At 41.5% G+C, this 24,728-nt stretch overlaps 1 protein-coding gene across 3 annotated transcripts in view; it reads right to left on the reverse strand.

The window, feature by feature from the left end:
- Positions 1 to 24,728, reverse strand: part of MYRIP (myosin VIIA and Rab interacting protein) — a 343,082-nt gene that overhangs the window by 122,363 nt on the left and 195,991 nt on the right. The window lies entirely within an intron of this gene.

The following is a 24,728-nucleotide window of genomic DNA, read 5'->3' on the forward strand; positions in this document are numbered from 1 at the left end:
TCCTCTCCTTGTGTCACCCCCAGCACCAGCCCTGGCCACAACGGTGATCAGTCCTGCTCCTTCTCCCAATAAGTGGACAAGCATGGAACCTTCCTCTTCAGAGAAAGCCACTCCTTGGCTGTAAAAATCAAAGGATGATGATGTCATAGAGAGCACTCAAACATGGCCCTTGATATAAGGGAGCAGCCTGGCCCAAGTGAGTCTGTGATAGGGCTGTGTCCACAGCTGGCACTCAGATCTCAAAGTTGCTTCTGGATGCTTTGTAGCCAGGCTCTGACGGAAGTGTCTTTCCATCGGGATAGGGTAGGTGAAAGATGGCTGCAAATCCCTTGCTATTCCTCCCTTTGAAAGATGGAGTCCAAATTCTCTGTCCCCTTGCATCTGTGCTGGCTTCGGTGACTTGCTTGTCCGTGAGAAAATGAGAGAAGTGACATTCTGGAATTCCTGATGTTAAGTCACAAGAATTCCTGCACTTCTGTCCCGGGCTGCTTGGAGCACTCCGTCTGGAAGCCCTGGGCTGCTGCGTGAGAGACAGAGCTGTTCTGAAACTGTTAGGCTGTGAGACCATGGGGAGGACACAGGAGGAGCCCTGTGCCCAGAGAAAGATGGCTGCCTGGCTCCAGGCACGGCCCCTGAGTCCCTGCTGTTTGCAGATTAAAGAAGTGCCCACGTTTGGTAATGTTCCTGACCAACTGACAATGTGCAAGAATGTTGAATTACATTCGGCTTGCTGAAACTTCTTTCACAGGATGCCAGGGGGGCTGGTGTTGTTAAAAACAATTCTTAAGAACACTTCCAAATGGGATATCACCAAGCAAAATTCATGACTGAGCTTTAGAAGATCCAAATGCGAGGGTGATTTTTATTACAAATTTTTGATACTGCATGTTGCTTAAAACTATGCCAGGGGACCTTTCTACAGGATTTAAAAGATCAGGCCAGTTAAGCGCCAAACCAGTGGCCGCTTTTTGTAAATCAGATCTATTCACAGAAAATAACTGTTTTCAAGTTGAAAATGTATCATCTGGAAGGCCTTTTGTTTAAGTTTTATATCTCCATTTCAATGTAAAATTAGAACATCTATAATCTCCTTAATTTCTATTCAATATGTACTTTCCCCATAATAATTGATACTCTGATCCAGTAATTCATACATTTTTCTTTTTCATTTATTTTCAAATTTGGGAGGTGTATTCATTTCTCTTGTTAAACTTTTACATTCATCAAAGAGACTTTCAGAATTACTTTCTCTTATTCATTGAAACTTACAATTCTCAGGTGAAAATGAGATAACACAGAAGGAGATTCTTGAAAATGTTATTGATGAATGTGCTTCCATTAAGGCCAGGGAAGTAAAAATTATAACAAGTTCTGTTTTTTATTTAAATAAAATATTTAAACTTAAAATAATGTGAGTTTAATATACCTATTTTTAATTTTTAAATTTTTTTCAGATATTTTAATATTCTAGAAAAATAAACTGTTAAAAATGCATAAAAACATTATCTAGGGGAACATATTTCTTTATGCCTCAGTCTCTAACACAGAGACTTTTTATAAGATCTTTATTTAAAATTTTTGTACTTGGTTCTTTATAATTTTTTTTTGCATTGCTTTGGTTTTTTGAAAATGTTGCATTAAAATATTATTAACCTAATATTTTGGGGCACTGTCTTTACTTCTGTGCCTGAGGTGAGTGCCTTGCTCACCTCACCCCAACCTCTGCTCCATGTGGGCACCTGCTACTCCAGGGTTCCAAGGTGGCAGTGCAGTGACTGGTGGGGGATGCCATGCCAGTGGAAAGGAGAAAAGGGTTCAGTGAAGCAGATGATCCCAGGAGAGGGCGGTGCCCAGAGGAACGTGGTGGGGAATGGATGTGGCGGTACCCCAAATACCCTGGGGATGAGGAGTAGTGGGGGACAACTAAAGGAAAACAGATCCATGGTTGACAGGGGCTGGTTGTGAGACCCGTGTCTTCAGAGACTCCCAGAAATCTCTAGGGATAGGGTAGTCAAAAGAGCTTGGAAAGGCTGGGGTCCTGCATTAGCTTAGGGATGAAAACCAATGAAATGCCTTTATCCAAAAAGTCAATATGGGAATCCGTTTCTGAGGAGGTCTGGAGGTGGATGTGTCAGAGCACCTCTGACCCTTCTAGGACTTTCCGGGGTGTCATTTGGGCAGTGTGGGCACAGCGGTGTCTCTTCTTTGCAGCCACTCTGGCCTTGGCAGGACCCGCCCAGCTGCCCATATCTGGCCCTCAAGGGGCCTTCTCAGACCTGAGCCTGCTGGCGCTGACCTTGCCCTAACCTTGCCATCTCTCAGGCTGACTCTGGAGCCCCCCTGGCTCCACCCTCACGCCTGACTCACTCCTCTGTATGGTTCAGCAGGTTTGACTCATATTCAACCAGGCAGCTGTCAAGCATGGGGGATAGGGGATGAAATAGTTCCTTTTTGAAGCAGTAAGTGTCATTTGAATAGGGCCTTTTCTTTTGCCTTCTTATTTGTCAAGTCGATGGGCCTTACTTTTATTTGTCAGAATCAACTTGAGGTGAGTGAGAGAGTTGACGGGTGTTTATCTGAAGAGCTGCTGTGCCCGCTGTTGCTGGAGCAGTTGGCCCTCGGAGCCTGGCTGGCCCAGGAGAGCAACTTTGCATCCTCCCTGTGTTCATCTGTACGATCTGGGGCCCGAGACAGCAAAGGACAGTCAGCATATCCAGATTCTTTCACCAACCGCATCACTCAGCATGCGGCCTCGAAGACGTCTGTTTATCTTTCTGCCTTTCACTTCCCAGGGCCTCAGAATACAAATGATCACAACTTCCCCCAGCCAGACTTCCAGGGACACAGGGCATGGGACGCTGCCTCACCTCGCACGTCCTGACACGCTGGCGTATGCCGGGTCTGCTCTGATGACATCTCCGCATTCGGATTGATCATCGCATGCGATACCCTCCTGGGCTTCCTCACTGGCTTGATTAATGGTTGCGGTACGCTGTATGGTGAGGCGCTTTCCCTTTAAATTCAGTTCCAAGCTGGTTGTTGGAATAAGGCGATTTGGTTACTGTTAATATTAGCCAATTCTGGGCTTTGGCTATACTGCACACACACACTGTATTGCTATGAAAAGGAAAAGGCAAGGACTCAGCTATATTAAGTGAGTGGTTAAAGATATCATAAAACGTCACTGTTTGTTCATAGTAGAATACTTAGGTTGGAGTTGTTGGAGTGCCGTGTACAGAATACTATCTGCCTCTTGCTGAATGCCTACTACATGCCTGCCCTTGAGCTGTGTCCTTTTGGTCCTGAAAAACAAGACTCTGAGACAGGTAAAACAAAGCCTATGGAGTGAGGCAACAGTGAAGCCAACATACTCTCTTTTTGCCTATTATTTTTTTTTAATAAAAAAATGTAAAAGATGAGTCCTAGATTTCACAATTTACGTCTCCTGCTCACCCGTGTTCCGGATACCTCTAGTTCTTTTCCGCAGAAACAGACGGTGCCATCAGTTTCTTGTGCACCTCTGCGCACACAAGAAAATACAAAATCTTCCCCTTTCTTTCTCTCTTTCAGCACATAGGGCAGTATGCCATGACACACGGCTTTGCCCCTGCTGTTTTCATAAGAACACAGCCTGGAGATCATCCCCTGTTATAAATAAAAAGCTTCCTCATTCCTGTTTGGGGGTATACTATAATTTATTTAACCTGTGCCCTGTTGTGGGCATGTGTTTCCCAGTTTGCTATTCCTTCAATGCGGCAGGAATGGCCTTTTCCTCGTCCTTTTGTATATGGGTGGACGGATCTGCAAGATAAATAGGATTGAGTGTGGAAAGGTACGTGCATTTGAATTTCACAGCTCGTCCCCAGTTTTGTCCCACAGGGGTTATCTCAACCTCTCCCACAGTAACATGAGTTCCCTGCATCTTTACCAACAGCACGTGATCCATGTATTTAATCTTCGCCAATCTAATAGATGAACATCTGTGCGCTATTGTATTTTAATTTGCATTTATCATACTATGAGGGAAGCTAAGCGCTATTTCATTTGCTGAAGAGCTATTTGTGCTTAATTTTCTGAAAACTCCTGCTCCATTTTCCTCATCCCTGTATCTGTTAGGTTGTGGGGCTCTTTTTCTTCTGGATTTGAAGGAGTCTTTATATGTTAGTCCCACGGCAATGAACTGACTGAAATTAAATTTGATGTCGGGTGGAGGCTAAGTATCCAGATTTATTTATTTTCCGGATAGAGGTAAGATTTGAACCCAGATACGCCTACAAAGCTGCCACCCACTATATCTTAAGGCCAGCTGTTTCTCTTCCATCTCTACACTGACAGAATGCACCAGGGAATTACTATGTCATATTGATGATAACAGAGGACTCTTTCTTCAGACGTGTCATTACCCTCGAGGGAAGGAATGATGCCAAGGTAAGTGAGGGCACCGGGCATGGACAAATAAATGTCACTTCAGTGTGGAGATCTAAAAACAAAGAAACAAAAAAAAAACTAAGTACATAGAAGTGGGAATAATCTAATCTGGGAAGGAGGAGAACATATGTGGGTAGAAGCAAACCAGTCCAAGGTTACTTCAAGCTGTGGAGGATAATAGCTAAAAGGGTGGAGTTTGTGATCTGATGGTAATGGAATTACATTTCTATAAACCCAAGTGCCATGCTGTAGCTTCGGTGCATCACACATTGCAGTGTAAGGGCTCTCATTTCTGTTTCTGATTTCCAGGTCCCAGAATCAGTGTTGTTATTTCTCTTCTGCTTCTATATATCATGTGTCTTTCCAGGTCCTCAGATTAACATGTTAGCTGGAATATGCAATATCTTCATTAATTTATTTAAAAATTTTAAAAACATTTTTATTTTTATTATTCATTCATTCATTCATTCATTTATTTATTTTTATTTGTTTTTTTCTTTTTTAGAGAGAGAGACTGGGAGGGAGAGAGAGAATCTCAAGGAGGCTCCATGCCCAGCATGGAGCCCGACTTGGGGCTTGATCTCATGACTCTGAGATCATGACCTGAGCTGAAATGAAGAGTCGGACACTTAGCCTACTGAGCCACCCAAGTGCCCCTTCATTAATTTAGTTACCAAATGTTCCTAAACTGACCACAGTAAGGTGGTTCATTTAGTTACAAAATTTTCAAAATAATAAACTTTTATAAAGGGGAAAAGGGATTGGAAGGCACGTGTGTCCTTACTGGATGGTACGGTAATATTAGCAGGGAACTGCAAAGAGGCCACATCTGTGGTCTCAGCTCCATGCCCACCTTTGAGACAGAGATCGGAGAGGGAGGGAAGGACCAACGCAGGTATTGCCTCCATTCATGCTGATCATGGAACTATGCAGGAGGAATGGCTTGAAATATATTTCTGTATAGCTCCTGAGAAAAGAGCTTCATACTGCAAATGACAGTTCAGTTGAGATTGCAAAGAATATGTTTTAACTTCTTCAAGCCAACAGATCATTTTAATGTTTTTTAAATACACTCATTATTTCTTGTCTTTTTACTAGTCTTTATGACAGGTATAAGGTGATATCTCAGCGTGGTTTTGATTTGAATTTTCCCGATGATTAATGATATTGAGCATCTTTTCATGTGTCATGTGTCTGTTGGCCATCTGGATGTCTTCTGGCAAAATGTCTATTCAGGTCCTCTGCCCATTTTTAAATTGGATTATTTGTTTTTCTGGTGCCGGGTTGTATGAATTCTTTATATATATACATATATAAATATACATATAAATATATATAAATATAAATATATATATATAAATATATATATAAAGAATTCAAAGTGGATTCAAAATGGATTTATAATCTGTATATATATACATATATATAGTTTTTATTTAAATTCCAATTAGTTAACATACAATGTAATATTAGTTTCAAGTGTACAATATAGTGATTCAACACTTCTATACAATAACCGGTGCTCATCACAAGTGCCTTCCTTAATCCCTGTCACCTATTTAACCTACCCCCCTCCCCACCTCCTCTCTGGTAGCCATCAGTTTGTTCTCTATAGTTAAAGAGTTTCTTGGTTTTTCTCTCTCTTTCTTTCCCTTTGCTCGTTTGTTTTGTTTCTTAGATTCCACATAACTGAAATCATATGATATTGTCTTTCTCTGACTGACTTATTTTGCTTAGCTCCAGTATTTTGTTAATATTCTCCAGCTCCATCCATGTCATTGCAAATGGCAGGATTTCATACTTTTTTTTTTATAGCTGAGTAATATTCCACATCTTCTTTATCCATTCCTCAGTCAATGGACACTTGAGCTCTTTCCCTATTTTGGCTACTGTAGATAGTGCTGCTATAAATATCAGGGTGCATGTATACCTTTGAATTATTATTTTTGTATTTTTTGGGTAAATACATTGTAGTGTGATTGCTGGATAGTTCTATTTTTAACTTGTGCGGAACCTCCATACTGTTTTCCACGGTGGCTGCACCCCAGTTTGCATTCCCACCAACAGTGCAAGAGGGTTCCACTTTTTCCACATCCTTGCCGACACCTGCTGTTTCTTGTGTTGTTGATTTTAGCTATTCTGACAGGTATGAGGTGATATCTCATTGTAGTTTTGATTTGCATTTCCCTGATGAGTGAGGTTGAGCATCTTTTCATGTGTCAGTTGGCCATCTGCATGTCTTCTTTGGAAAAAAGTCTATTCATGTCTTCTGCCCATTTTTTAAATTGGATTATTCATTTTTTGGGGTGTTTTATAAGTGCTTTAGATTTTGGGCACTAATCCTTTATCAGATATGTCATTTGTAAATATTTTCTCCCATTCTGTAGGTTGCCTTTTAGTTTTGTTGATTGTTTCCTTTTCTGTGCAGAAGCTTTTTATTTTGGTGAAGTCCCAATAGCTTATTTTTTATTTTGTTTCCCTTACCTCAGGAGACATATCTAAAAAGAAGTTGCTATGTTCAATGTCAGAGTAGTTACTGCCTGTGTTCTTCTTACAGGATTTTTTTGGTTTCAGATCTCACATGTAGGTCTTTAATCCATTTTGAATTTATTTTTGTGTATCGTGTAAGAAAGTAATCCAATTTCATTCTTTTGCATGTTGCTGTCCAGTTTTCCCAACATCATTTGTTGAAGAGACTGTCTTTTTCCCCATTGGATATTCTTTCCTGCTTTGTAGAAGATTAATGGACCATATAGTTAAAGGTTCACTTCTGGATTTTCTATTCTGTTCCATTGATCTATGTGTCTATTTTTGTGCCAGTACCATACTGTTTTGAGCATTACAGCTTTGTAATATAACTTGAAGTCTGGAATTGTGATGCCTCCAACTTTGCTCTTCTTTTTTAAGGTTGCTTTGCCTATTCAAGGTCTTCTGTGGTTCCATACAAATTTTAGGATTGTTTGCTCTAGCTCTGTGAAAAATGGTATTTTGATAGGGATTGCATTAAATGTGTAGATTGCTTTGGGTAGTATAGACATTTTAACAATTTTGTTCTTCCATTCCATGAGCATGGAATGTCTTTCCATTTCTTTGTGTCATCTTCAATCTCTTTCATCAATGTTTTATAGTTTTCAGAGTACAGATCTTTTACCTTTTTGGTTGGGCTTATTTCTAGGTATCTTATGGTTTTTGGTGCAATTGTAAATGGGATCGATTCCTTAATTTCTTCTGCTGTTGCTTCATTATTGGTGTATAGAAATGCAACAGAGTTCTGTACATTGATTTTTGTATCCTGGCACTTTGCTGAATTCCTTTATCAGTTCTAGCAGTTTTTTGGTGGAGTCTTTCCAGTTTTCTATGTATAATAACACGTCATCTACAAACAGTGAAAGTTTTACTTCTCCCTTACCAATTTGGATGCCTTCTTATTCCTTTTTCTTGTCTGTTTGCTGTGGTTAGGACTTCCAGTACTATGTTAAGTAACGGTGCTGAGAGTGGACATCCCTGTCTTGTTTCTGACTGTAGAGGAAACATTCTCAGTGTTTCCCCATTGAGGATGATATTAGCTGTGGTTTTTTTTTTTTTTTTTTATGGCCTTTATTATGTTGAAGTATGTTTCCTCTAAACCTACCTTTTGTTGAGGGTTTTTCTTTATCATGAATGGATGTTGTACTTTGTCAAATGCTTTTTCTGCATCTACTGAAATGATCATATGGTTTTTATCCTTTCTTTTATTAATATCGTGTATTATGTTGATTGATTTGCAAATATTAAACCACAACTGCAACCCAGGAATAAATCCCACTTGATCATGGTGAATGATTTTTTTTTTTAATGTACTGTTGAACTCTGTTTCCTAGTATTTAATTGAGAATTTTTTTTAAATGTAACTTTTTTTAAGATTTTTATTTATTTATTTAGCAGACAGAGAGAGACAGTGAGAGAGGGAACACAAGCAGGGGGAGTGGGAGAGGGAGAAGCAGGCCTCCTGTGGAGCAGGGAGCCCAATTCGGGGTTCAATCCCAGGACCCCAGGATCATGACCTGAGCTGAAGGCAGATGCTCAATGACTGAGCCACCCAAGTGCCCCTTTATTGAGAATATTTGCATCCATGTTCATCAGAGATATTGGCCTGTGGTTCTCCTTTTTGGTGATGCCTTTATCTGGTTTTGGAATAAGGGTAATGTTGGCCTCAGAATGAGTTTGGAAGTTTTCCTTCCTTTTCCATTTTTTGGAATAATTTGTAAGAATAGGTATTAACTCTTCTTTAATGTTTGGTAGAATTCACCTGTGAAGCCATCTGGTCCTGGACTTTAGTTTGTTGGGAGTTTTTTGATTACTGATTCAATGTTTTTGCTGGTTATTGGTCTGTTTAAGTTTTCTATTTCTTCCTGTTTCAGTTTTGATAATTTAAGGTTTCTAGGAATTTTTCCATTTCTTCCAGTTTGTCCAATTTGTTGGCACATACTTTTTCATTATATTCTCTTATAATTGTATTTCTATGGTGTTGGTTGTTATTTCTCCTCTCTTATTTGTGATTTTATTTGGTTGGGTCCCTTCTCTTTTCTTTTTGATAAGTCTAGCTAGCAGTTTATCAATTTTATTAATTTTTTCAAGGAACTAGATCAGATTCACTGATCTGTCCTACTGATTTTTTAGTTTCTGTATCATTTATTTCTGCTCTTTTTATTATTTCCTTCCTTCTTCTGGCTTTAGACTTCATTTGTTACTCTTTTTCTAGCTCCTTTAGGTGTAAGTTTAGGTTGTTTATTTGAGATTTTTCTTGCCTCTTGTGGTAGGCCTGTATTACTATATACTTCCCTCTTAGAACTGCTTTTATGGCATCCCAAAAGTTTGCGACCACTGTATTTTCATTTTCATTTGTTTCCATGTATTTTTTCTTTTCATTTCTTCTTTGATTTCCTGGTGGACCCATTCATTGTTTAGTAGCATGTTGTTTAACCTCCATGTATTTGTGGTCTTTCCAAATTTTTTCTTGTGGTTGACTTCTAGTTTCATAGTGTTGTGGTTAGAAAAGGTGCATGGTAAGACTTCAATCTTTTTGTATTTGTTGAGGCTTGTTTTTTGACCTAGTATGTGATCTAGTCTGGAGAATGCTCCATGTGCACTTGAAAATAATGTGTATTCTGTTGTTTTAGGCTGGAATGTTCAGAATATATTTGTTAAGTCATCTGGTCCAGTGTGTCATTCAAAGCCATTGTTTCCTTGTTGATTTTCTGTTTAGATGATCTTCCATTGACATAAGTGGGGTGTTAAAATTCCCTACTATTACTGCATTATTATCAGTTAATTCCTTTATGCTTGTTATTAATTGTTTTATATATTTGCATGTTGGATACATAAGTATTTACAATTATTATATGTTCTTGTTGGATTGTCTCCTTTATGATTACATAGAGCCCTTCTTCAACTCTTGTTACAGTCTTTAGTTTAAAGGCTAGCTTGTCCAATATAAGCATTGCTATTCTGGCTTTCTTTTGACATCAATTTGCATGATAAATGTTTCTCCACCCCCTCACTTTCAATCTGCAGGTGTCTTTAGGTCTAAAATGAGTCTCTTGTAGGCAGCATAATGATGGGTCTTATTTTTTTATCCATTCTAATGCCCTATGTATTTTGATTGGAGCATTTAGTCCATTTGCACTCAAAGTAATTATTGATACATATGTATTTTTTTTGCCATTTTATCATTTGTCATTGTTTCTGGAGATTTCTTTGATCTTTTCTTGTCTTTGTCAGTTTTGGTCTCTCCTTTGCATTCAAAGAGTACTGTTTAATATTTCTTGCATGGCTGGTTTAGTGGTCACAAGCTCCTTTAATTTTTGTTTGTCTGGGAAACTTTTTATCTCTCCTTCTATTCTGAATGATAGCCTTGCTGGATAGAGTATTCATGGCTGCAGATTTTTCCCATTCAGCACTTTGAATATATCATGCCACTCCTTCTGGCTTACCGTGTTTTTGTTGAGCAAACTCCAGATAGTGTTATGGGTCTTCCCTTGTAAGTTAAGGACCTCTGTTTTGTTGCCTTTTTTTTTTTTTAAGATTTTATTTATTTATTTATTTGAGAGAGTGAGTGCGAAAGAGTGCACAAGCCGGGGGAGGAGCAGAGGGAGAGGGACAAGCAGATTCTGTGCTTAGCATGGAGCCTGACACAGGGCTTGATCCCAGGACCCTGAGATAATGACCTGTGCTGAAATCAAGAACTTGACGCTTAACTGACTGAACCACTCAGGCGCCCCTGTTTTGCTGCTTTTAAGATTTTTTTCTTTATCATTATATTTTGCAAATTTCATTACAATATGTGTTGGTGTTGGCCTGTTTTTGTTGATTTTGATGGCCTCCTGGATCTGGATGTCTGTTTCCTTCCCCAGCTTAGGGAAGTTTTCAGCTATTGTTTCTTCAAATAAATTTTCTGCCCCCTTTCCTTTCTCTTCTTCTTCAGGAACTCCTATAATATGAATGTTATTATGTTTGATGCAGTCACTGAGTTCCCTAAGTCTATTCTTGTGTTGCAATAATTCTTCTTTCTCGCTTTTGTTCAGCTTCATTACTTTCCATTATTTTGTCCTCTGGGTCACTAATTCATCATTTGCTTCCCAGCCTGCTGTTCAGTGCATCAAGTCTGTTTCCAATTTTGCTTATTATACTCTTCATCTCTGATTGATTCTTTTTAAACTCTTTTATCTCTGTGGTAAGGGTCTCACTGATGTCTTCTATTCTTTTCTCAAGCACAGAGAGTATCCTTATGACTGTTGCTTTAAATTCTCCAGCAGGCATGTTACTTAGGTCTGTTTCATTTAGATCTCTGGCCATGGCCTTATTTTGTTCTCTCATTTGGGATAAATTCCTCTGTCTCTACATTTTGTCTAAGTCTCTGCCTTCTTCTGTATGTTAGAAAAGCCAATTATGTCTCTTGCTCCTGAAAGTAATGGCCTTATGAAGAAGAGGTAATGTAGTGCCCAGGGCCTGGTGCTTCAGGGACTGTCTCCAGTGTGTGCAACGTGTGCTCTGCTGTTGTGTTTTGGCTTCTCTATCCTTTAGGTCGGCTGTGTGCAGAGGCTCTCCTTGCCTGATGTGAGCAGTGTTTCATCCCTGCCTGAACGTGGGCAGTTTTAACGAGGTATGCTCTGGTCTGCCTGTGAAATGAGACCTGTTACCACCTCCACTGGAACTGAAGTCCTGCAGAGCTCTCTGGTCAGGAAACGTGGTGTGTGGAGGGGTTTATGCTGGTCTTCTGGGGGAGGGGCCCACTGCACTGGGACTGAGGCAAGCTTGACTCTGTAGGGTAGTTCCACCAGAGTGCAGTGGGGTAGGGCTTGGTGTAAGCAAGTTAAGCAGCCAGGGTAGGGTGTGTGCTGCTTCTTGCAGGTGACTCTGTGTTTATGCTGAGGGGCGGAGGAAGGAAATGTCACTGGCCAGCTCCTTTGTCCCTGGAGATGTGTCTCTGTGAATGCTGCCTCTCAGGGACATCCTCCAAGAAGAGCAAATAATCTCCCCACTGTGTGCCCCAGGTGCTCTTCAGATTACTGTTTCCATAGTGTCTGTCTCTAGGTTGTTTCCCTGCTTTCTCTCCAGGAGCAGTACAGTGCTCTCTCGGCTTCAACCCAGCCAACCCAGTTGACCTTTAAAACTCTAGGTTTTAAGCCCCGCTGACTGCAAGAACTCACAAAATTCAGTCTCTCTGGTTTTCCAAGTGAGTGGTTTTGTGAAAACATTCTCCTTGTGTGTTCCCGTGTGTTCCTCTCTCTCTCTCTCTCTCTCTCTCTCTCCCTTCTTTGTGACCATGGCTCCCTCCCCTCCACAGCACCCACAATTCATTTCTCCCCTAAACCACCTCTCCACACTTCCTCCCTTCTTCAATGTGGCCTCTTCTCTCTCTCTAGTTGTGGAGTTTGTTCTATCAGTCTTCAGGTTAACTTCTGGGGTATTTAGGATGATTTGATTGTTATCTAGTTGTATTCATGGGACAAGGTGAGCCTAGGGTCCTCCTACTCTGCTGCCATCTTTCTCTCCCAAATTCTTTATATATTTTGGATATTAACCCCTTATCAGATGTATCATTTGCAAATATCTTCTCCCATTCAGTAGGTTGCCTTGTTTTGTTAATGATTTCCTTTGCTGTGCAAAAGTTTTTTATTTTGATGTAGTACATTCGTGAATTGATTTGAGGCTAAGAACCTGCAATCTCTATATAACATGTTCTATTCTGTTCTCCAGTTCTATGAGCATCTTTTGCAGTCTGTCAAAATCTAAGATGTCATATTCTAAACCTCTAGGTTAAAAATGGCACCTCTCAACCTGAGACAAAGATGCAAACAGACAGACCCTTCTTACTCTGGATCAGACAAAATGGGGCTGAGCCAAAGACTGCTGAATGTAGAGAGAATAAAGTGTTAGAAGCAATGAGCCCTCTTCTTGCTCTACCCCCAGGGGCAAGAGAGTAATGAAGGAGATTCTTATGTAGTTGTTTTTAGGGAAGGTGGGGAGGAGTTTCTTCGAGTAAGGGATGGCATCCACCTAGAAGTTTCTGAAGATGGCATTACCAACGATGGGTCCTGGGCTGTCAGGTGGAGAAGAAGGCAGTATAAGTTGCTCTTTGGGGCACATAAGACCACCCCCTACTTTCTGAGAGCCTACCTGACATTAATGCTTCTACTTGCCTAAAGGTAAGGGTGCCAGGAGATGCCAGTACCAGGGACAAGAGGACACACATCAGAGAGATGTGACGGTCTGCTCTTTCAGGGATCAGGTAGAAGATGTGGCTGGAAACCCAGAAAGATGGCCATCTCCAGGGAGCCCTCTGGGTGCCATGTGAAACTTACAGCCAGCTCCTTTAATGAAACTTGAGAATTCGGACTCTTCTCTAGTCTGCGTTAATTTGTACTCCTGATCCACCCACCCAGGTCACTCTGGAGAATTTTTGACAGCTGCACTGTTGTGGCTGTCACTACGGCAGGGTGAGGATGGCAGGAGGACATGACGCTCAGAGCCCAGTTTCAGTGTTTTTTGTATGCGCTCTCTTATGGAGGCCCACTTGGGGCCATACTCTCTGTTGTAAAGTAGCCAAGTAAATTCCACAGCAAAGAGCATCACCTAGAAGAAGGAACACCTGAACAGGGGGTTAGGAAATCTCATTCCAAGTTTGTTTTTAAGCCTAAGTTGAGTGACTGTGGACGTAGTAAGCCTCAGGTTCTTCTGTAATTAAAGGATGGAAGTAGAAGATCTTTAAGGTGATTTCTGGCTCAGTTCTTGGAGTTTAACTCTGGATATATAGCTTAAACTACTAATTTTATTTTAAAATTAAAAATGTATAAATGTACCCGGTAAGTAAGAGGAGATATTTGTCTTCCTTCTTCAGATGTTCAGTCTCACAGTAGGGACAACCACTTTCTCTTGCATATCCTCCCAAATTTCTGGCCATAGATAGATATATTATATCATATCAACAGTTCCATATCAGCACATATAGAAATACTTCATTCTTTTTTCTCCCATCCCTATAGAATATTCTACTAGAGGCCTGTACCAAACTGTATTTGTAGCACTGAATGAGATAGTTTCCAGTGTTTTGCAATTACAAACAATATTGCAATGAATGTTCTTAGGTATAGGTACATTTCTCTACCATGTATTCCTAGCTCAAAGGTTATGTGCATTTGTAATTTTAGTAGCTGTCACCAAACTGTCCTCCAAAGAAAGGAGCTATACCAATTTACATTCTCACTGATAGCGCCTTCAAGCATGGCTTTCTCCATCCTGTCCACATGTAACTAACAACCCTGATGTTGGCATCTTCCAGTCAGCACTGACCTACACTCAGCCTCTCTTGTCTGCTAAAAGTGAACACATACACACACACAAAACTCCAAGCCCCTCTCCATCACTACATTTCCCTCTTATTTTAAAATGTAAGCTTTATCATTGCTCAGGCATGGAGAGGCCAACAGATTGGGAGACAACTGATATGGAATAGGTAGTTTATTGTTCAAAGATTGATAGCTCCCAAGAGGAGGGGGCATGCTATGCCACACAGGGTTTCGGGGAAGCACCAGGGAGTGTCAGGAGGCAGAGGGACTGAAAGGAAAGTGTGGGTGAGGACTGTGTTGTGGTTGCCATGGGAAGGAATGGGTGAGGCAATTTAGGATTGGTTAGTTTGGGAGTTCTGGGCATAGAGACTGTCTCTAGTTGTCTGGATCTTGGCTCTGGGGTGATTAGTGCCGGGGACAGCGGCCCAGTGTGAGAGCCGATTGTGGCTGGGGACTCTGGATGGGTTGGTTACTTCACTTGCTCTGCCCACACGTTCTTCCCAGCTGCCATCACCCCCACCTGGATGACCATGCATGGCCTTCTCACAGACCAGCTTCTCCCTCACCCTCTAAGGTAAGCTCCATGCTGAAGCCAGATGAGCACTCTCCAATTGATGAGGGACACTAATGTGGTCAGTTTGGCATTTCAGAAAGATGGCTTCCCATTAAATCAGGATAAGGGTGGAACCTTCTATGATGGTGTTCCAAGTCCTCAGAGATCTTCATTTGTTTCTCTCCCTCAGACTCGCTTCTGGTTACCCTGGCATAAGACCTAGTATAAAGTCTGTCAATTCTAGAAAGGGCTTGTTAGCAAGACTTAAAATGCAGATAGGCAGTCAGTTTAACATCTGGCATAGATATCTGGCATGTTTTATGATGCTTGCTCCTACTTGAGATTATAATTCTTTTGACCTTGATGCTTTCAGTTAGTTTTGTTCAGGGATACCTGTAATTTGTGCTCTGGCCACAGACTTCATCCTCTCTAAACACTTTGGCCTTGTCCCTGCAGTTACCCTTGCCCCCTCCCTTCCTTCAGGGTGACTCTTCTCTTCATCTGACTCAGCCCAGGGGTTAGCTACATCCTGAACGCCTCCCAGACTACCAAGAAGCCCCCTGTGAGGTCACAGTCCCCTCTCCTGATTCCTATTAGGGCATTTATTACTCCATACTAAAATTTGCTGTTTTCTGTCTCTCACACAACTCTGTGTTCTTACAGGCAGGATCAGCCACATAATCTGTGCAGCTCAGTACCAAATGAAAATGTAGGTCCCCTTGTTAAAAAATTAAATATTTCAAACAACAGCAGCAGAGCATTAAACCAAGCTCGGGGCCATGAGGTAACTACGATTGTAAAGGCAGCCCTGTTCATGGGGCAGGAGCTGTGTCATGGTCTCCGCTGTGGCCCCAGAGTCTGGCCTGGAACCTGGTACCCAGCAGGGATTCAGTAAGTATTTGCAGAATTTTTGAAGCATGGGGAAATATGTTGGTATCCAACTAGTTGTTACTCACCCCCATCGCTATCCAATGAAAAAAAGTTGAGGTTGTGGACTGTACTAGTAGCATACTGATGAAGCATATAAAAGGTAAGAGACATGGCAGTTATCCTAAGACATGTCAATAGGTCTAGCCCCTATTTAACAGACAGATGCTTGGAGAAATAAAAAAATCAAAACCCAATTATATGCTGTTGACAAGAAACGTCAAAAAAATCAAAGAGAAGATTAAAAATGAAGGAAAAGGCCACAGAGCACCAGGTGAACACACAGACAAAAGGAGAACAAGCCAGATAAAATAAATTCAAGAAAAACTGTCTTATTAGACAGTTATTTTTCCACTGATAAAGGGAATGACCCATAATGAGGCTTATAATAGGCTGAATCATAAAACTGATATATCTAAAAGAGAATCTGTAGAAAGCCAAGGGACATTTAAAACCTCACAATGGAGGACTTGAAAAGTGCTCTCTCTTTTTGACAGAGCAAACAGAGAAATGTAAATAGCAACGGAGAGAAAGTGACTATCATCGACTTGGGTCAAAAACATATATACAAATAAAAGTATGTATAAAATGTGATATCTTTGAAACAGAAAGGGCACGTTTCCCTCCCTCAAATGTGCCAGGAGGATTCATAAAACTGAATCACATTCCAGACCTAAAAAAGACCTCAACAGATCCCCCAGAGTAGATACCGTTCAGACAAAATTCTCTGACTTTATAAAGGTAGGCATTAATAGCAAATATATAAACATGAAAACTGAGGCCACTAGCAAATTAGATTATCTACGTGCCTCCCCCCATCAAAAAGTCCTCTTAAATAACTTCTGTTGGAAAAGAAATAAAACATCTAATTGTGTTGTGGTGTTTCCAGCTGTTCTGTATTCTTTTCACATGCAGGGGAGACAGCCCGGGAGCCCGTTGCGCAGCACCATGTGTAAGCAGGCAGGCAGGCTGTCTTACATCCAGTGGGCTACCCATCGCGCCCATGGGCTCCTTGACCCCTTAAGAGGACACTGCTTTTGCACTGCAGTTCTTCTAATTTGACCTTCTCAGTTAGCGTTGTTCAGGAGTATCTATGAAAGTGTTAAATAAAGCCATAAAGGAAGGGATGGTTAACACAGAATTAAGGAGTGATGCCTCTGGGGAGAGGAAGGGGGATGCGATTGCGGAAAGGTGTTTTTCCTTACTCCAGGTATTCTCTTTATTATTCTCCTTTAAACACCACAAACACATATTATACACTCTTTGGTATGTACGACACATTTTGCAGTTAAAAAAATTAAAAAAGGAGTAGGAAAACATTCACCACAGTTTAATGCATGGCTCAGCTGGGAAGAGCATTTATGCAGTCATAACAATGAGACACTGAATCCTGGTGTGGGCTCTCCTGAAAGATGAGGAGATGGGAAGGGAGGAGGGTGTGGGGTGGAAGGCTAACTCCTCCTGTTCCGTGGTGGAAAGGAACAGGGAATGCCTAAAACTGAGAAATTAACGAGGAACAAGGCATACCAGAAAGAGACAGGGAGGACAATTTTATCAAGTAAATAAGTGAGAAAGATCAAAGTGGTTGCTGTAGAGGATTGCGGAGGGAGGCGTGGGGGGGAGGGGTGGAAGAAAAGTCGAAAGAGTCTGTCTTTTACAACAAAACTCTTTTAAACCCTGTGCATACACATCCTTAGTAGAAGTAAAACCTTAAAAATATAGAGTAAATCACGTCATTGTGGAGAACAAGATAGAACCTTCATGATAGTTTTAAAAGCTAACATGATGAGACTGTCTCTTTGTGGCTTGAATTAAAATGTCGGTAACAGAGCTATCTGTAGATTCAAGATAACACTCATGGAAATTCGGCTGCTGTGTGTGTGGGGGAACCATGTTGTGTGACTGAGCATTTCTGCTGAAGAGAAGGCTGGCAGCAAAGACAGAGGAAAAAGGCAAGTCTCTAATTAATATACGATTTTATACAGTGAGTGATTTAAAGGTAAGTATGTATTATTAAGTTTACTTAATGAGTAGACATTGGATTATTTCATCTCTACCTCTAAAAGTTTACGTATCAAAGATGGACGTAAGATTATTACACTTTTGTTCATTTTTTCATGTGAAAATGGGGAATATCTTTTTATTTGTGATGGCTTTGTATTCAAGCAGAAGCAGTCTAAGTTTGGGGTTTCTGGAAGTCTGTTCTAAGCATGACCCTAAAGGTAGGAACCATAAAGGAAATGGCTGACACATACTATCCTACTAAAATTTAAAGTTACCAGACAAGTTTTGAAAAATGGCCATAACTAGAAGTGGCCCGCCTGTAGTTCAAAAGCCATTCCCACTGCCCATGGGAATTGGAACTGGTTTGTTTCCTCTGGAGAAGGGCTCGGCAGCATGTATGTATGTAGAATCCAGTCAAAGTACTTACAGGTATTTAGACTTACATACAACGACGTGGACAAGGCAGTTCTTCACGCTAAGTCAAAAACACACTAACTAAATATCAAATAGTAGAATATTGCTTCATAGACCACAGTAATCTTTGCGAGGGTACACCATAAGCATTATAATGAGAATGAGAAGAATATTCTTTTACATAAAAGTATTTGACATTTATTACTAGATAACTCCTACATTAATAACCTACTTTTATATCAAAGCAAAACAAAGCAGGAAAACTCAGAGTAACTATGACTGAGGAAGACTGGAAAGGATGAACACCAGGATCTTCACTGTGATTATTTTCAGGTGGTGGGATACATTTGACAGCGTATTTTCTCCTTGGTGTTTTCCTAATTTTCTAACTGATCTTCTATGGCCGTAGTTTAGCTTTGTGATACAAATTCTGACCCCATGAAATCTCGAATTCTGTGTGAACACTAGGGGAAGCTATGCAGGTTCTCGAACGTCTTGTCTGGGTCTCCCAGGGTGTGTGGAACTGTCCTGGGTGCAGGCACTAGGGGAAGGGTGCTCAGCAAAGAAAGTGCCATCAGGAAGGGGCTGGGCTGGGGGCAGAAGGCATGCTGGAGTTACAGCTGGGGGGAGCACCTAGGCAGTGTGGGCACACGATGGGCTGGAGCAGGGCCTTGAGTGGGCTCTTCAGGGGCTGACAGAGAGCTCTGTGGAGTTTTAAGCAAGAAGAGGACGATCATGGTGACAATACTACAGGTGTGACCTCAGGTGACTAGTGCTTTGCAGACTTCTCCTTGGGACGCATTAGTGGGTCAAGATGATCATTTAAAAAAAAAAAGTAAAATAGAATAGAAATAGCTGAGTGCTCTGCCTGTGGCAAGGGTAAGTATTGTTTTGCCAGACTTCTGCTTTTGTGTACACGAGTTTTATATATAGAAATGCATGTATTTGCCTCCTAGATTGTGAGATTAAACAGAACTCCTTTTTCTTTCCCCCTTTTTTAAAAAGAGATTTATTTATTTGACAGAGGGGGAGAGAGAGAGAGAGAGCACAGGCAGGGGGAGCAGCAGAGGGAGAGGGAGAAGCAGCCTTCCCGCTGAGCAGGGAGCCCAACACAGGGCTCCATCCCAGGACTCTGGGATCATGACCTGAGCTGAAGGCAGACGCTTAACAAACTGAGCCACCCAGGTGCCCCTTTTTCTTTTCTTTTTTCTTTTTTTGAAGTAGGCTCCACACCCAGCATGGAGCCCAACACGGGGCTTGAACTCACGACCCTGAGATCAAGACCTGAGCTGAGATCAAGAGTTGGAAGCTTAATCGACTGAGCCACCCAGACACCCCAAAACCGAACTTCTTAATGTGGGTCAAATAAGTTTGCAAGCCCTTGCTGAAGACCCTGTCAGATCACCCCAGCACTGCCCTCCTCTAGGTTGGCCATGCCCAACCATGAGATGTCAGAGGCTACCCTCTGGCTCCAGAGACAAAGGACATCTCGTGCCATGCCACGACCTGAGACTGGTGTTGCACATTCCTAGATGGGTCCTCATGTGGCCCAAATCCCACCAGTGGGAGAAGGAGTCAAGGATCAGGCTTCCAGCTGAACAAGGTAAATTATACCCATGACTTTACCTCTGTTCTCCACAAATCCTATTAAAATACAGATAACATACAGAAACCACAGTGATAATACCTGGGAAGTTGGAAAGCAGATGAAACGTAAGGAAATGACCTAGCAGCTTGGAAAAGCTGGACCCTGATGCTGCAGTAGGAAACCTGGGACAGACATCAGAACCCCAGCAAGGCTTGGGAATTATAAGCATCAGTTACCTTCAGAAGTGGGAATGCAGGTCGGTAAGGCAGTTAAGTCCTCAGGTCCCCTTTTACACTCTGTTCATTCCAGGTAACTGCCCTCATCCACTGCAGCAGAAGACTCAAGGTTTATTCCTAGAAAGGCTGATGCAGAAATCTGAGACCAGGGCTCCAAGCAGATCACGGGCAGGGACACCCATGGAAAACAGATGAATCAAGTGAAAGCCTGCATACTGAATGCTGGGTCTGACCTTGGCCCCTCTCTGCCCTGGGCAACCCTAACTAATTCTCAGACTTACATCCCCAGTAGAAGACTGGAATGTTCCTCTCAGAAGAAATTGACCAATTCCAAAGACAAAACCTACTGTCAGTTTCCCCCTTAAAATGGTCTAGTCAGATCATTCTAGGTGAAAGCCCACCAGCCAACAAGCCCCACTCAGCCCACTGCTCTTCAGATGAACTGACAGTCCTAGGTCATTGACTGCTTGAGCAAAATGTCTATCATCAAAGATAAATACCAAAAACAAAAAGAATAAAGAAACTTAAAGGAGAAGAAAACTTCAAAACTTATTAATAATGGAATACATTGCAGCTATGAAGGAGCAGCATCATATTCCAAAAGGAACAGAGAAATAAAAATAACAGAAGTTAAAAAAAAGTATTGTGGAAATGTAAAACTTAGTAGATAGGATGGAAGATAAAGTCAAGGATACCTTCCAGAAAATAGAACAAAAGGACAGACAGAGTTCAGGAGAAAAAGAAAGCTAGAAAATTAATGTGTGAGGTCCCATATCTGTGCTCCAGAAGGTGCAAAGAACACGTAAGAACAAAAATAATCAAAGAAATCATTCAAGAAAATTTCCCAAGTTTGAAACAGCCGTGTTTCCAGAGTGAAATGGTTCTCTAGGAGCTCATTACAATGGAAGAAAAAAGACCCAAATGAAAGCACATCACTGTGAAATTTTATACCACTGAGACCAGAGAAGATTATATCAACTTTTGGAGCCACATAAAAAGGATCAAACATCAGAATGGCTATGGACCACTCAGTAGCAACACCAGAAAGCTGTTTTTTATAGTCACAACAGTAAAACATCAGAAACTGATCTAGCAAAGGCTACATTATAAATAACTGGAAGAATAGAGGGAAGGGGCATGTGTGTGTTGGGAACTCGGAGCTGTAAGACAATAAAACCTTTTTGCAGTAGAAAGTGAAGAGATAAAATTTTAAAAAAAGGAATGTAAGCAATAAGCAAGCTATTTAGAAATTGGGAGATAAATACCAAAAGAGAGCTAAAAGTTGAAAATGGTTATATTTAGGAAGTAGAAGTGGAGTGTGTGTGTGTGTGTGTGTGTGTTTTACTATAAATCAAGAGAATTCATTGACATTTTGAAGTATGTACATTTATGCCTTAGGTTACGATAACATTAAATAAATAAAAGACCCAGGGATTTAGTTCTTAACTTTAGCACCCTGAGAAATTGAATGCCCCTTCTGGGTGATGGACAGTTACCATGTCATGGCTACTCTGAAAATCCATGCTTAAACCAATGAAATCCCCGAGAACGTCCATGACTCAGCAGTTGCTGTTCCAAAAACCCCATACATAGGGTAGCCGAGAGTAAGTCAATGTCCTTACATTCAGCTGTGACTTTCCCACTCCCTGCAGGAATAAATTTAGGAGTCCAGCCACAGATTCAGAGAGGCGGCATGTCTGTTAGGAAGGCAGACACTACCAACACACTCACACAGGAAACCTTACATCAGGTTTCCATTTTATCAGCAGAAGAATGAAATCCTACCTGTTTCTGCAAAGCAGTTGATAAAGACAGAAGAAATACTTTCCCCCCCATATTTTTGAAATAAAACCAATAGGTCAAAATGTCCTTTAAAATTCAGCTCTTAACGTTCGCACAAATATTCACTTGCAGAATGCTGAAAACTTATGCACTGCATGGGACAAAAATGATCCAGTTCTGTCTGAAAACATCAATCACAACAACCAGGCAGCCTATAATAAAGGATTATGGTAAATAATCAATAACAGTAAGTGTAAAATATAACACAAGTCCATTGCTTAATGATGAAAAGTACCGGAAACAGTGGTGTTTTTTTCCTCCCAAGTTCTTCTACCCAGACCTAGTTCAAGCATCTTGAGACAGAATTAAATGCCAGGACACAGGGAATGGAGTCCTCAAATCTGTACTCTGTGTCCGCATGGCCAGAGAAGCCCAGAGCCAGAGCATGAGCCAGGAATCCTTCTTAGGAAGACAAGGGCTCCAGGCAGAGAGCAATCCCAGAGTGACGGCGTAGTACAGTGACAACTCCCATTTCTATTACCAGCTCCAGAAGGGAGGTGATGGATAGCTGTGAAACCTCACACAACCAGGCGGAGAAAAACCCATCAGTGCATGCGGGACAGGGAGGGAGAGGGACTACTGCTCATTTAAAGCCGCCCCACTTAATAAAACTTTGTGGAGGAAATGCCCCCTCGTTTGTACAATGGGCATCCTCCCCACCCCTCACTTGTTGAAAGGATCAGAAGAGATCATGCTTGTAATAAATCAAATTACAATACTTGGCATATTTTAGTGCTCGGGCATTAGTATCATCATGCCTGCAAGTGCTATTACTAATAAACACAGAGAATGTTTTTCTCAGATCACACAAATTATGAAGGAGCTATCACAGAACATTTATTTTGTAACACCAGCACTTACTGCAAATGGGCACCCTGCAATGTCCTTCCTGCTTGGCTCCCTTCTATGTAGGCAGGACAAATTCAGGTGCTCATCAGAAACGGAAAGGTTCTATTAAAAAAGCTGCCCGATGGCCCAGTGCAATTCCAAGGACCAGGTCTCAGCTGGACCAGTCTGCTCTCTGTCCAAAACCAGCACAGATTTTTCAGATAAGATCTCATTTTGGTGCTAAATAAAACGTGACATCTTGACTCACAATTCCTGTGTGCAAGTGCTCGCTCTCTCTCTCACACACACACACAAGAAGGGAGGAGGACATCTGATAGGAAAGAATTGGGAACACTTTAGTCTAAAGGACCTAGGCAAGATTTTGAAGAATGCGCAATACCAAGTGGTAGGCAGAATATTGTGCAAGTCATCCTACTAGCTTTAGTCTGTGTGTGAATATGTATGTGTGATTCTGAATATTCATGAGAACCCAGGTCACTCTGCTAACCATAGTCCACCCCACACTGTACACAGCACTTACTTGGAAAAGGACCTACAGATAAACCCAGGGTGTTAAGGAGGAAAGGAAGGAACTGGTTCTTTTTTGCCCATTGCCAACTAACTACACCCTCTGCTGAGGGGTCCCTCTCCTTCAGACAAATGCACATGTGCAAAATCCTGCTTACACTTTTATGGAATGTATTGCATTAGAAATGGGTTCTCCTCACGTATACAGGATATAAACACAAACTTTGAAAAGGCACAGGCCTCACCCACTCCTTTTCATGCAAAAATCAATGGCTATTTTTCAAAAACTGGAAACATTTATATTCTGCAAACCAAACACGAACTTAACGTACTTCTGTTCAAACAGAAATCTCAAGGAAAGGCTGCCGCTATTGTTTAAGATGAAAAATAAGTGGAAATTGTGCAGTAGTCTCCGTTGGGGCCCAAATGCAAGTCATCCGAAAGTGCTAGCAAATCTGACTTATAAGGGATCAGTTTCCACAGTTGCTCCGAAAGGGGAGAGCAGATGAGGGACACCAGGATTCTCTAATAATTGTCCAGCTGAATTCCTCCAGCTGGAAGGAGGAATTCTCTTGACTCGCTGAGCTCATCTTTGGCAAGGTCTGTACCACCTCTGCTGTCCATGTTGTCAAGAGAAGATCCTAATCCCTTTTTAGTGTCCAAGCTGTTTGAGCAGACGGGACCTCCAAATGGGTTCTGTGGCATCCCCAGGACCCTACAGACTTCTGTCTATGGAGAAATTCAGGAGTTCTGAGCTCCGAGCATGCCACACTGTGGGACCCTTCCTTTAGGGATGGAAATTGAGCACATTTGCTACCAGTCCCCACCTCCAGAGTGGGAGCCTCGCCAAAGATCTTGTGTGTGTAGGTGGTGTTTGGGGGGGGGCGGATTTTATTTTAGCATTATCCACCATGGTGGACTTAAGGGCTTCGAATAGAAAGAGCTACTCCCTCTGTATGTAGCCAAAAATGTCTCTCAAGAGAAGCCTTGAATAAATTGAATAAATTGTTTTAGAGGGGGCTTTTTGAATGTGCTCACCAAAATTGAAACCACTGACCAGGATTCAACCAAGTACCTCCAAACCCATTCTTTAGAAAAATCTACTTTTTTTTTACATTCTTGAGAGCATCATGGCATGGAGGGTAAGGGTGCCAACCATATACACAATGGAATATTACTCAGCCATCAGAAAGGATGAATACCCAACTTTTGCATCGACATGGATGGGACTGGAGGAGATTATGCTAAGTGAAGTAAGTCGAGCAGAGAAAGTCAATTATCATATGGTTTCACTTATCTGTGGAACATAAGGAAGAGCATGGATGACATTAAGAGAAGGAAGGGAAAAATGAAGGGAGGGAAATCGGAGGGGGAGACGAAACATGAGAGACTGTGGCCTCTGAGAAACAAACTGAGGGTTCTAGAGGGGAGGAGGGTAGGGGGATGGGTTAGCCCTGTGATGGGTATTAAGGAGGGCATGTATTGAATGGAGCACTGGGTGTTATACACAAACAGTGAATCATGGAACACTACATCAAAAACTAATGTTGTAC

This window comes from Eumetopias jubatus, unplaced genomic scaffold (genome assembly GCF_037043125.1).
Source record: "Eumetopias jubatus isolate StellerSeaLion01/CBP00866 unplaced genomic scaffold, mEumJub1_p1.0 scaffold_1, whole genome shotgun sequence".
In the NCBI taxonomy this organism is placed as follows: domain Eukaryota; kingdom Metazoa; phylum Chordata; class Mammalia; order Carnivora; family Otariidae; genus Eumetopias; species Eumetopias jubatus.